This window comes from Cupressus sempervirens, chromosome 3 (assembly GCF_028749045.1).
Source record: "Cupressus sempervirens isolate cs-2001-9-10 chromosome 3, ASM2874904v1, whole genome shotgun sequence".
NCBI classification, from domain to species: domain Eukaryota; kingdom Viridiplantae; phylum Streptophyta; class Pinopsida; order Cupressales; family Cupressaceae; genus Cupressus; species Cupressus sempervirens.
The window spans coordinates 290414656-290427726 of record NC_143120.1 but is presented as its reverse complement, the minus strand read 5'-3'; positions in this window follow the sequence as shown (position 1 = coordinate 290427726).

The following is a 13071-nucleotide window of genomic DNA, read 5'->3' as shown; positions in this document are numbered from 1 at the left end:
CTCAAGGTTTTCAATTGAATGTTAGCAATCCTAGTTACTTCTAATGTTTTCTCTTCTAGTTTGTTGGTCAAAATCCCTTTGTCATCTTCAATCATGACTTTGTCCTCTTTAACTTTCTTTTTCTACTCAGTCACTTCACATAACAATACCAATTGTATCTCTTGTTCTCTCTTTAGATTTCTAACCTCTTCAGTTAGGGTTCCAATCTTTTCCATCAGATTTGTAACTATTGCATCAAATTCATTGGAGTTTCCATTTGAAAATAATTTAGTAGTGTCAATCTCTTGGTATTGTGTTTCATTCTCTTGAGTAGCAATTTCCTTCCTTCTCTTCAATGATCTCTTTAACTCATCTCTTACTTCATTCAACTAATGTGGGGTGAGTTGTATTTCAATTTTCTTGTTCTCAATAGTCTTTCCCAATTTGTAGACTTCCATCTCCAAGATCTTTCCTCAAAGCTGCAAAGCTTTTCTTCTAGATAACTAAGCTCTGATACCAATTGTTGGAAATACAATAGGAAAGTTAACTCTTGGGGGGGTTGAATCAATCCTAAAAAATTTCAACCTCTAAAACTATTCACCACACACCCATCTCATAGTCTATGCATATAAATTGAAATACCAAATTAAGCATATACATTCATAGCATGAAATTAAATATTCAACACATGTATGACACAAGATATTTGGTTACCCAGAGACCCTCTAAGGAGAAGGTAAAACTGGGGTAGGGATGACACCCACAAATCTTCACTACTACAGTAATAAAGAGTATCTAATGAAGGTTACAATGTTTGACCATGAAAAATGATCTACCCTATGAAAGGTTTGCTTTATTAAATGATTACAAGATTGTTAGAGCTTGCCCTATTAAAGAATTTAAAACACCCTGCTAAAAGTGTGCCTAGTAAGAAGACTTTAACTTACAATGAAGTAAGCAACCTATTAAAGGATTTACAAGAGCCTATTAGGGCTACTCTATTAAGAGATTTAACTAATTTAGCTGTTAAAATGTCTCAGCAATGATCCTATGGTTAGCCCTCTATTGCTTGATGTCAGATCACCTCTATACTAATGTGTACTTGATCCTTTCTTATTAGATGTACCTTTGTTGTCTGCTATTTCCTTTCCTTTGTTCTCCTTCTAACTAATTCTACAATGTAACTCGATTCATAACACCTTAATCACCACGAATTCTCTGTTTGCACATGCAAACTCTCTTCAATTATCCTTAACATTTCTCTCTCCATCTCTATAATTTTTAGGGTTTATCTTCCTTATGAAGACCTATGTTATTTAGGGTTAGGTATGAATCAATGGTAGTTATTCACCCATATTTCTGCTTAAACCTTAAACCTTCCCTTTCTTTGATTCAATGCATGTCATGCATAGGGATTCATAGTTAAGATAAATCCTTATCAACAAAGATTGTAAAATAATACTTAAGTCAGCTAAAAAATTGTTTACATAGTAGTTTGTGCTAATACAAACAACTATGTCAAAACTATATTACTCGACATCTAAAGTCCCTAGTGCTTGGCATTAACTATAACTTCAATGCTATCACTTGGCATCTGAATGACTTGGTATGCACTACTTTCTTGGCACATGAATCACTTAGCACATACTATCTGCTTGGCATCTAAGTGACTTGGCACTTGAGTGGCTCAACACTCACTATGTACTCGACATGCACTATCTTATATGTTATGCTCGACATATGTTACTTATTCGATATGAGAAAAGTAGATGACTTAAGTGTATAGACTCTCATTAGTCAAAACCAATCTGAGATCAATAGTTAGAAGCATGCTTGGTTAAGGGACTTCAACTTACAATGAAGTAAGCACCCTGTTAAAGGACTATTCTATTAAGAGATTTAATTGATTCACTTGTTAGAATGTCTCAACAATGATCCTATAGTCAGCACTCTACTGGTAGATAATAGGTCACCTCTTTTTTGATGTGTACTTGAACCTCACTAATCAGATGTATCACTTTTGTCCTTTAACTCCTTTCCTCTATTCTCCTCTAATTGATTCTACAATGTATCTCTCATTTACAACTCCTTAGCCACCATGAATTCTCTATTTGCACATGCAAACTTCTCTCTCCACTCCTTCCACATTCCTTCAATGTTTAGGGTTTGTCCTCCTTAAGAAGACCTAGGTGACTTAGGGTTAGGTATGTATCAATGATTGTAATTCATCCATCTAGCTATTCAATTCATCCCTTTAACTGATTGGTTGCATGTACTACATAGGGATTCACAATTAAGATTCATTCTTATCATCTAGGATTGTAAAACAATCCTTAAATCAGCTCCAAAATGGTTTACATGATAATTTGTGCCATCACAAACAACTATGTCAAAACTATTTTACTTAGCATCTGAAGTCCCTAATGCTCAACATCAACAACAACTTCAATGCTATCACTTGGCATCTAAATTACTTACCACATACTAATTTCTTGGCACTTGAGTGACTCAAAACTAACTATTTACTCAGGACTTACTGAGTAACTCACTTGGCATGCACTACTTGACATGTTATGCTCGACATGCATTACTTTTTTGGCATGAACTAAGTTCTAACTTGAAAATGACTTAAGTGTATAAACGCTCATATGTCAAAAAAAATATGAGATCAACAAATATTGGTTTATGGTCCTAGATCCCAAGCTATTATAGATGTGGTTATTATTTGTCACATGCCTAATTATCAAATTTGATTATGTTCACCTCATTGACCCTCAAGGTGAGTTAATTTCCTAATTTTTAATTTCATGGTGATTATTTTGATGTATCAAATTTCATATTTTTATGTGTATAGTTATCATTCATGATTTTTCATTACTTTCATCCTAATTTGGTCGATTTACTTGAACTTAACAACTAGTTGATCAAATCAATCAATAAAATATAATTAAAGAGAAATAACATCACATAGAGAGCAGTCCCTCGAGAATACATCTTGGAACGAATATTATAGTTAGCATTTGTACCCATCACATATTCTTTGGATTGTGATGATCTAGTTTGAGCCTTAAAATTTCATGATTTATATCCCTTTTGATTTGGTAGTTGAATACTCATTGGTTCACTTACATTTTGGTGAACCCTAATCTTACATCTCCATTTTGATTTTGGTGTTAGATTGTTTTTTTTCTTGTTTCTTTGCATGCATCTAGCTAGCTTTCTTTTGTATTATCTTCTTGATTTTGTATTTAGATCTTATATTCCTATCAAAATAACAAAAGAATAGAATAATTAATTTAGTGATTAAATCTATTTTCATCTTTAGCATTAGCTTGCATTCCATATTCTCATTTACTTTTTACATCATAAAAGACCAAAAAAAATTTCATTTCATTGTTTGTATTTAGTAGTTTGATCAACGATGCATGCATTGTGATACTTTATACTTACATTTCATCATTGATACATTATTAGTTTTACTCTTTGTCCATGATATTTATTACTTTGAGTCCCACCTAGAGCATTCCAATTAGAAGATTTCATAGACTCATGGGTTATTTTGATCCAAAACATCCTTATTTGCTGGGAATATTGATGACACGAAAATGCTCCCTCATGATCCTAATCCTATCATGGAGAATAATTTCTCTAATTCTTCCCATGATGATGATGATGCTTCATTCCTTACTCCTACAAAAGCTTGAAATATTACCAATCAATCTGAGAAATTAAAATTTTGGTTATTTCAAGAGAATCACAATCACAATCCCAGTATTTTTTCCACTATAAAAGCCTTGAGGAAACTCATTCAAAATGATCAAAATGGTATTACCCTCTTGTCTAAAATTTCCCATCTTTTTTATTCTAGTGTTAATGATTTGACTTGTAGTGCTCAAGAGATCAGATATGTCCCTCCTACAAGTGTTTAGCCTTCCTAACCAATTTTTGATTCTATTACTAGTGTTCCTACTAATGTGCCGTGTCTTATTGTCACTTCAATTCAAGTTTCTAAAGTTAGGTGCACCATGAATCTACCTAATCCTATTCTTCCTATAAGTATCTCACTAGTTTCATTACCTTAAGTTATGTTTTCCTATAATAGTGTCCCCTTTACATATTCTAGTCCTCCTCCAACGAATTCCAATATTCTTCTTACTAACATTCCCTTTGTATCCCATAAATTACCTAACACATACAATGTATCTCTTTCTATCCTTTTATATACAGACCAGACCTTTAATAGCCTAGAACTTAGATATTTTCTTCCTTGCAATAACAACTAGCTTCATTAACTCAACCTAAATTCAACATTCCCACTTGTGGCATTGCTAATTGTCATCTTTAGGTATTCTCCAAGATGTCATCCCTCAACACAATGAGATCCTTCATCTTGATGTGTACAATGGTAAGGGTGATCATGTGACTCATGTTAAAAAATATCAAACCTTTTGTAGTGATTTAGCTCATAATGATAGGTTCATGGTCAAGTTGTTCACAAGGACCTTTCAAGAAAAACCTTTGCAATGGTATTTCTCCTTACCTCCTTACTCCATTTATTATTTTTTTAAAAATCTAATGCTTTCATTCAAAAACATTAAAATAATATTGATCCTCATATTTTTTTGACTAACTTAATGCATGGAAAACAAGGAGTTAAAGAAGGGGTTAGTGATTTCATTGGTAGATTTGGCATTCTCATATTTATTATATGTGCATAATGTTGATATATAATGTATATTTATTTCTAATTTGCAAAAAGATATTAGAGATAAGACTCTTCTTACTAAATTTACTTACTTTTTACAATTATGTGTAGTACTTCATCATTATCAACTACAAGTGATCCAATTTAAGAGAAACCCTTCAATGGAAAATATAACTATTGATAAAAGTGATGTCTCATCTCATAGTAACAAGTTTCATAAGCCAAGAAATTACATTAAAGACATAGATGATCAAGTGGTAGCAACATCCAAAGATGTGCCTCCTTTGACCTCTCTTTTTAGACCTAATTTTACTTATACGCCAATGTCTTAATCTTTGCATGATGTGATGACAAAGTGTCTATATGCTAACATAATTAAACTTCCAAAAATTTGACCTTTGCACACAAGTTAACCACTTACTAAATCCTTTGATGCTAATGCACATTGCCACTATCACTATCAACTTGGTCATGACACTGAAAGATGTTATTATTTAAAATATTCTATCCAAGATCTTGTTAATTCTAGTGCTATATTAGTTGATGCTAATATTAATCATGGAAACAAATCTGTTACACCTCCTAGTCAAAACTTACAAATTTACACTAATTGTTTATCATCTCATTCCACCAATACTATTGCTCACCTATCTTCATCTTCTACACACATTATTTATGACAATAAAATTGAAGAAGCTAACTAGGCATGGTTTACTTTAGTGGAAAACCTTTACCAATTGGAAAATTTCACACATTGGCTTATGTCAATTTGGAATTTTTTTCCCACACATGGGCCAAGGTGTGTTGTTCCAACTTTACCAAAAATGGGTCACACCCTCAAGTGCATCACCACATAGTTTATGCCATGGGTGTAATAACCCCAACCAATTATAACTTTGTTAAACATAAAAATATTCTCTAATTTAGTTGTTTAACATTTCATCAAACACTTTTGAAGCAAGCTTTGGTACCATTGTAGTATCCCTTGCAATTCTGATTTTAATTTTTTTAGATTTTTTAACCTGAGAATTTTGTCAAACACTTTGCACATGAGATATATTGCAAATCTAAATTCTAATTTCTTTATAAATGTCAACTTCAATAAATATTCTTGCAAAGAAATCCAAACCATCTAATAATGAAGATGCAAATGTTTTTGTATAATACTGATTACAAATAAGAAATTATTCATCTCATTGCAATACAAAATGTAAATGGATAGGAACCTTGAAACCACTCAAGTAATCTAGATTTTACTGTAGAAAATCACTGTAGCCATATCTGACTTATTCCTTCAATCATTCTCCACAATCTATATTTAGGCCACAAATTTGGCACAATGAAAGACTAATTTTTCTTTTCCAATAGTTGCAACCCCTTGAAGGATTTTCACCAATATGCTTGAATAGGACACATGTATGATGTCCTCCCAATACCCAATTCATTGGGTATTTAACCAGCTCAAATGGTGGCACACAAAAGAATTTTGTTCTCGAGTGAAAAATGTTGAAACCCTTGGCTCCACAAAACTCATCAAATGCAAATGACAATAATCAAATGCTCAGAAAAGAGCCTCTCATGCTCCCTTTATTATTTCTTTGTGGGAGCTCACTTACTTTTATCCCCAATGTGGGATAAAAGATATTCTTATATTTTCACTATATTATAATATTATAATATGAAATTTTAATATTTTCATGTTATTAAAATATTATAAAATAAATTTATGCCCCATCATAAAGTGTAAATTCCCAATAAAATGTTCTAATTACCATATTAGCCTACAAGGATCATAATAATAGGCTAATCTCTGAAGTTCTGATGCTGGCAAAAATGGGGACATTGTTGAAATCTGATTGAAAATATCATTATATGAGAAAGATTGTTATGAGGAATATTATTATATGCTTCAATAATTATTTTGTCACTAATATCAAACCTGCTATTTTCTGGTAAGACAATTTCTTATAGATTCAAGTACTATCACTTAGTTGATTGATGAAGAGGATTTGATCAATAAGAGGTAACAACAACACCTAGAGGAAAGGTTGAGTTATGTTAATGTAATGAAGTACAATGATTAGTTAAAAAAGTGGTAACATGATGTATTGATTATCTACTTAAGGTTACAAATGTTGGCTACACAAAGAAAGAATAGAAGAACATGTAATACATAGTTTGTCTACTAAGCTTGATCAAGTGGATAGTAGGTGCCGAGCAAAGACAATGCAAGTCAAGCAGAAAATTAGTTAGAGCTAAGAAAATGAAAATTCTAGTTGATGTTGAGCAAGTTAGTTAGTGTTAAGTAAGGTTTAGTAGGTGTTGAGCACCAATAAACTTTGGTTGATGCCGAGTGATTTTGTAGTGGATGTCGAATAACATAGTGTGTGTCAAGCATCAAAAGTTTGATAATGTCAAGCTGCTGCATTATTTCAAAGATCATGAATTCGATGAATCTGAGTCAACAAATTTTTTTTCTTGGATTTTGTGAACCAGGTGGAAGATAAGAAAGATGAGTTGGTGGCACAGAATTCTAGGTAACCATTTTTGGGAAAATTCAAATAGATTCTAGAGGAAGTTTCTATAATAGATAAGATATGGGGTAGATACATTGTATCCTACATAATCCATCTTAACCCTAATTTGGACAATGGAGAATGAATGGAAAAATATCTTAATTTCCTATATAAGGAATTTCAAGTTATGAAGCAAAGGTTGTCATATGCGAGAACCTAAGGGAGAAGGAGACATAAGGGTTTTGCTTCATCAAGTGTCCTAAGAGAAGAGTCTGCAAATGGTATGTTAAGAAAGAAGGCTTAAGGAGATGAATCCTTGAAGGATGAATAAGCTATCAGAGCTACAAACTATGAAGACCAAGCAAAATGGAGGACTAAATAGAGATCTGTAATCTACAAGAGAAGTTGTAAGTTGTATCAGATCAAAGCTCTATTGCTACTCTCTAACAATTGTATCAGTCTAGGGTAAATCCTTTGGATTAAGGTTGACCTAATAGTCATTTGCAAATCCTTTAATAGGGTGTCATTCTAAGTGAATGACCTAAAGTCCTCTAACAAGACTCAATTTTAACAGGGTGATTGAAATCCTTTAACAAGGTTACATTTAACAGTGTGTATTGTAACCTTTAACAGGGTTGACCTTTCAAAGGGCATCACTTCAAAAGAGTGAAAGAGTGGTAGCATGTTACTGGTAGTTTTTCCCAAATTGGGTTACCACATAAATCATTATTTTATGTGTGTTGTTGAATTTGTTACGTTTCATGCTTTACATTTCTAAAAATTGATTTGACAGTAAGCTGCAAGTTTTAAGTTATTGCATAATCTTATGAATGCATGCATAATGATAAATGTTTTATGGGTTCACTAAACTATGAAAAGTTTTATTTTTACATCTAAACCTTAGATAAATGATTCACCCCCCGCCCCAGTTATTGAAAAGAATTCTAATAGACATTACAGTCATCCCTCCCCAAGATTGCTTTCCCTTAAGCAATCTAGTGACACAGTGAACTCCAACCTCCACCTAGATCTCAAATGAAGTAGTATGTGACACCCCTATCAACATTGAACCAATTGTATACCAATAACATCATTAGGACCAATAACATAACCTGTAGTATAGCACTCAAAAATTGTGCTAATGATGTAGGATTTAGAATATCGCCAGAAGAAAACCCCGAAACAAATATCTTCATCCTAGTCCCCACCCATATAATATATATTGGACTAGAATCTTGATCAATAGTCCCTTAAAGAGATGTAGCTATAGGAGAGCCATACACACTCATGCCAACTATATCAAAAATAGGCATAGCCATATCAAAAATAAGCATAGCCATGTCAAAATTTGTGGACATGGGAACATTATCAATTGCTGCAACACAAAACTAAATCTTTATAGATGGTGAAAGCTGATCCCATCTCCACTCAGGTGAGTGATCAACATCAACCTCAAATAGTGGATTGTCATAATAAAATGTTGCATCCATGTCGAACATAGGATTGTCCATGAAGTGAACATCAAAACTTTGTTGATCAATAGTATAACATGACTTTGTCACTATATCACTCACTGCATCAAAAATAACAAGTGTACTATCATTAGAGAACACATCTAGAACCACATACATATTCCTAAACTCTTTGTTGGATGGCCCAACTGACATAGAAATGGTTGTTGATATGATAGTATCCTCGTATGCTCCTACTCCCACTATCATTGTGTCACAATCAAATACATGATCCAGGGAACTCATGCCAACAACTACATCATCTAACTTAACTTGACATGAATTATCATCACATTCCACCTCAATTATTCCCAACTTATGCAGTGTCTTATAAGAAATGTCCCACAAATCTGAAGCCACAATTGTATCATCACATTTCTCTCTTCAGAGAAGTGATATCATGCATTACTCAAATCTTATATTCAAAATTAGTTGGGTCATCTACTTTTGATTTTGATTCATCTCATTCACTAGCACATCCAACTATTTCACAATACCATGTATCTCAGAATCTCCATCCCTTGGTAGAGAAGTACACCCTCTATAAGTATAATGAATACCAAACCTTTTGTCACCATCCATAATGCTGAAAAAAAAATCCTCTACATGTGGGTCAAAAGAAAAGTGATGAGAACTCCCCACAATGTAATGTTGATAAAAACTCCCAATCTCTATCAAGGGCTCATAATCATCAAACTAGAAGTCAAAAGATGGCTCCAATCTCTGACTCTGAACTATTGGTCAAGCAAGATTCTTGGAAACCCTCTCAACAAAACAAACCACAAAATCCCTATTAGGAAGCATTATAGCCAAGGTCTCTATGATCTTCCTCACCAATCATCATATAGCATGAGAGCTCTAATGAGATTATCGTCTAATTAACTATATGAAACTTCTTGCAAATCAGAGCTCTCAAGAAAATACTCCATGAATGAATCATTATAGTAGAAATCATATGTGGAAGCATCAATTTTCTCCCTCATAGTCCACAACTAATCCTTTTGAAAATATGGCAATGCCAACTATCTAATGCTACCAGTTGTATGAAAAGAAGAATTAGATTCACTTTCAGTGGAAGGAAGCAAATCACCGTGAGAGCATGTCTCCATTGATGCTCTCACTTCCTCTGTACATACTACAGTCATATCTTGGATGAATGGGTTTTCCATATCATCACATCCCTTATCCTCAATTATACAATCAAACTCACCACCAACCATAATATGTAACTGAACAAGGTTTGGGGCTGGTGTCGACTATACCTATTCTAACTCCACGATAACCTCATCCAACTATGACTCTGACTCTTGAAGAGCCAAATAAGTATATTGAAGAGAGTTCACAATCAGCTCAAGCACCCAGGTGAGCTCAGCCACCTCCTCTTATAAAAAAAATGTCACATTACAAGTGCTACCCCACTCCAGAAGGTAATCCCTATCAGCAACTAGGTGAGAGTAACTATGCTCCAAGATCCTAACAGGCTCTCAAACTACATGAACCTCTTCTAGGGAAATACTACTATCACTGTGCTAATCTGACATAGGAGAACCCCAACCAGATGTAGCTAGCATCTGATGAATAGAATCATAGTGATCAAGAGATGAAGAAATGTCACTAAAACTCACCTTCAACCGATAAGTCACATGATGCATTTCTAATCTTTGAATCCTATGCAATCACTGTGTCTCACTTACTACACTATGATAGGAAATTGAATTAGAATTGTCCACCAAAAGATCACTCATACATGTGCTATCATCCTTGTACAACTCTGCATCTAAGATACAACTACTATGTACCTCAAAAAACTCCTCATCTGAAGAAATGGAAGCCCTTGTAGTATTAATCTCTTTTCATGTCTTAGCTTTCACCTCAATAGTAAGATCTTGTAAACATATATCCTAGGACTCATCCAAAACCTCCTCAGATTTATCACCCAATATCTAACAAGGGGTGTCATACCCAGTGCATCTCATAGCATCATCAAACAAATCATCAGAGGTGTCCATAATATCTACATCCCCATCACCTAACAAAGCCTCAACTATCGTCACCTAACTTTACACACATGACTCTATGCTAGGCTATGAATCAATAATACTAGAGCATGAAACCATATCTACTGAATCCACTAAAACACCCACATCACTAACATTACAGTGTAACGCCCTGCTCGGGAACCCAAGAGAAATAAACCTAACATGTTACAATGTTTACTAAACTATATTTTTTTTTGAAGTTTAAACAACATCAAGATAACATTAATGCGGAAGCAATATGAACATACACAACAAATACACATTTGCAATTATAGATATAGTTTCAATTCCTCAAGAGTTCTTTTATGTTGAGTCACATTTAATGTTTTTAAATTAATTAGTTTAAGTTCCAAGTACAATGTCTCATGATCATAAAGAAATAACAGATACATAATCGCATAAGCAAAGCATAAGTATATCTAATACAATGAAAGTACATCCACTAAATAACATCCACTGCACATGTCGCAGGGTATGTGAAAATAGATACAATACACCAAGATATATGATAACATATATACATCATCTGAAAATAAGTCTCTGACATAAGAAATAAGAATGATAAAGGTACATCTCCTACAATGAACCTCCAATAGCTGGGAATGTGAAGGGGAAACCAAATGGTAAGAAGGCACTACCTCCCGACTGCGTGGTTACCTAGTCAGGCTTCCACTCCCACCGTGCAGGGAAGATAATGAACGATCCACATACGGCTATCAAACATAAAACATTCCTAGGCAAGGTACCCCTAATAGCCAAAACTACCTCAAAGGTAACACATACTACTCAAGAAGATAAAATAATCCAAATAAAGAACACTCAATCCAATACCGACACCACATAACCAAACATCATACACAAACCAAGTATAAACCAAATACCAAGATCATAAGATAAGGTCAATGAAAAATAATCACCTCAAGTCAAAAGCTACATGTCAAGAGTACATCATCCATGAATCATCAATCCTCCTTAATGAAAGTAATAACCACAATAAACATATCCAACAATAAATACACCACCAGAGGTACACAAATCTACAAAGGAGACTCAGGCTACATACTAGGGAGTGTCATCACATGGTTGCTTGAGTTACCCTAGACTGGTTACTCTGAACCCCGGATCCTCAACATCACACATATGGAAACTAGAAAGCCCTCTCAAGAAGACGAGGCACTCTTCTCATTCCCATCCTTAGTCTATACAAGCACTCAAGGCATGGGTAGATCAAATATCTCTAACTTATCTTTTTAGTGTGTTTTCCCCCCATAAATTTTACTTACTAGATTATCACTTATTACATAACTTGCATTAGGTTACCCTGGTACCGACCACTTTGGGTCCCGGACCCCTATGCAAGCCACTCCCAAGTCACGTACCTAGACAACCTCTCCTAAGTACATAAATCCATAGTTGTGTCCCATACCACAACATTCATAAAGATCAAACTCGGTTCCCCAATAGGCAACCTGATAATAAGATGGATCTCCCAACCCAAGTAAACATAATTGTCCCACCAAGCAAATCTCATAAACACAATTTCAATTTAAATCACAAGATATATCATGACATCCAGTCACATAAAATAGTATCAAAGAAATCTCGCAAAAAACCTCTGGTGTACGTCCTAGACTGGTCAACACCTAATTGACTCCAAAATCCGAAGGCATAAATAGTACAAGCAACACCACAGTTTCATAGTTTGGTTTGATTTGATAATACACAAAAAAGTCAAAAGTAAAGTTTCAGTTTTGTGTTCAATGTACGTTTCAAGTGTAGGAGATTCTCGATTTATTCCACCCTATAACTCATTCATTTATTCGACTTAAATATGTAAAATTACCATCATAATAAAAGTCATTTCCTAGTAGAATAATCTAGAAATAATCATTTTATTGCATTTAGGTTATAAAAAGAAAATAACAGTTCATTGATTTTAAATAAAATAACCATAATTTTAATAAAATCAATATTATTAAATATGATAAATTAATAACTTCATTAATTAATTCTTATCGTTAATAGATCCTAATTAAATCAAATTTAATTAGATTAAATGAATAATTAATAAAATTATTTAAATTTATTTAATTATAAAACATTTATAAAAATTAAAAGTAAAATTATTAATAAATAATTATAAAATTGAATAACACAAAATGTTATTAATTTATAATATAATTTATTACCATTTAAATTAAATAAATTTTAAAATGTATTAAAATTTATAAAAAACGAAAAAATACAAATCAAATGACGTGTTTAAAGGCTCGCCGAACTGGTACCTGCGACAGCAGGGTACCCTGCTGCGCTCAGCAGTA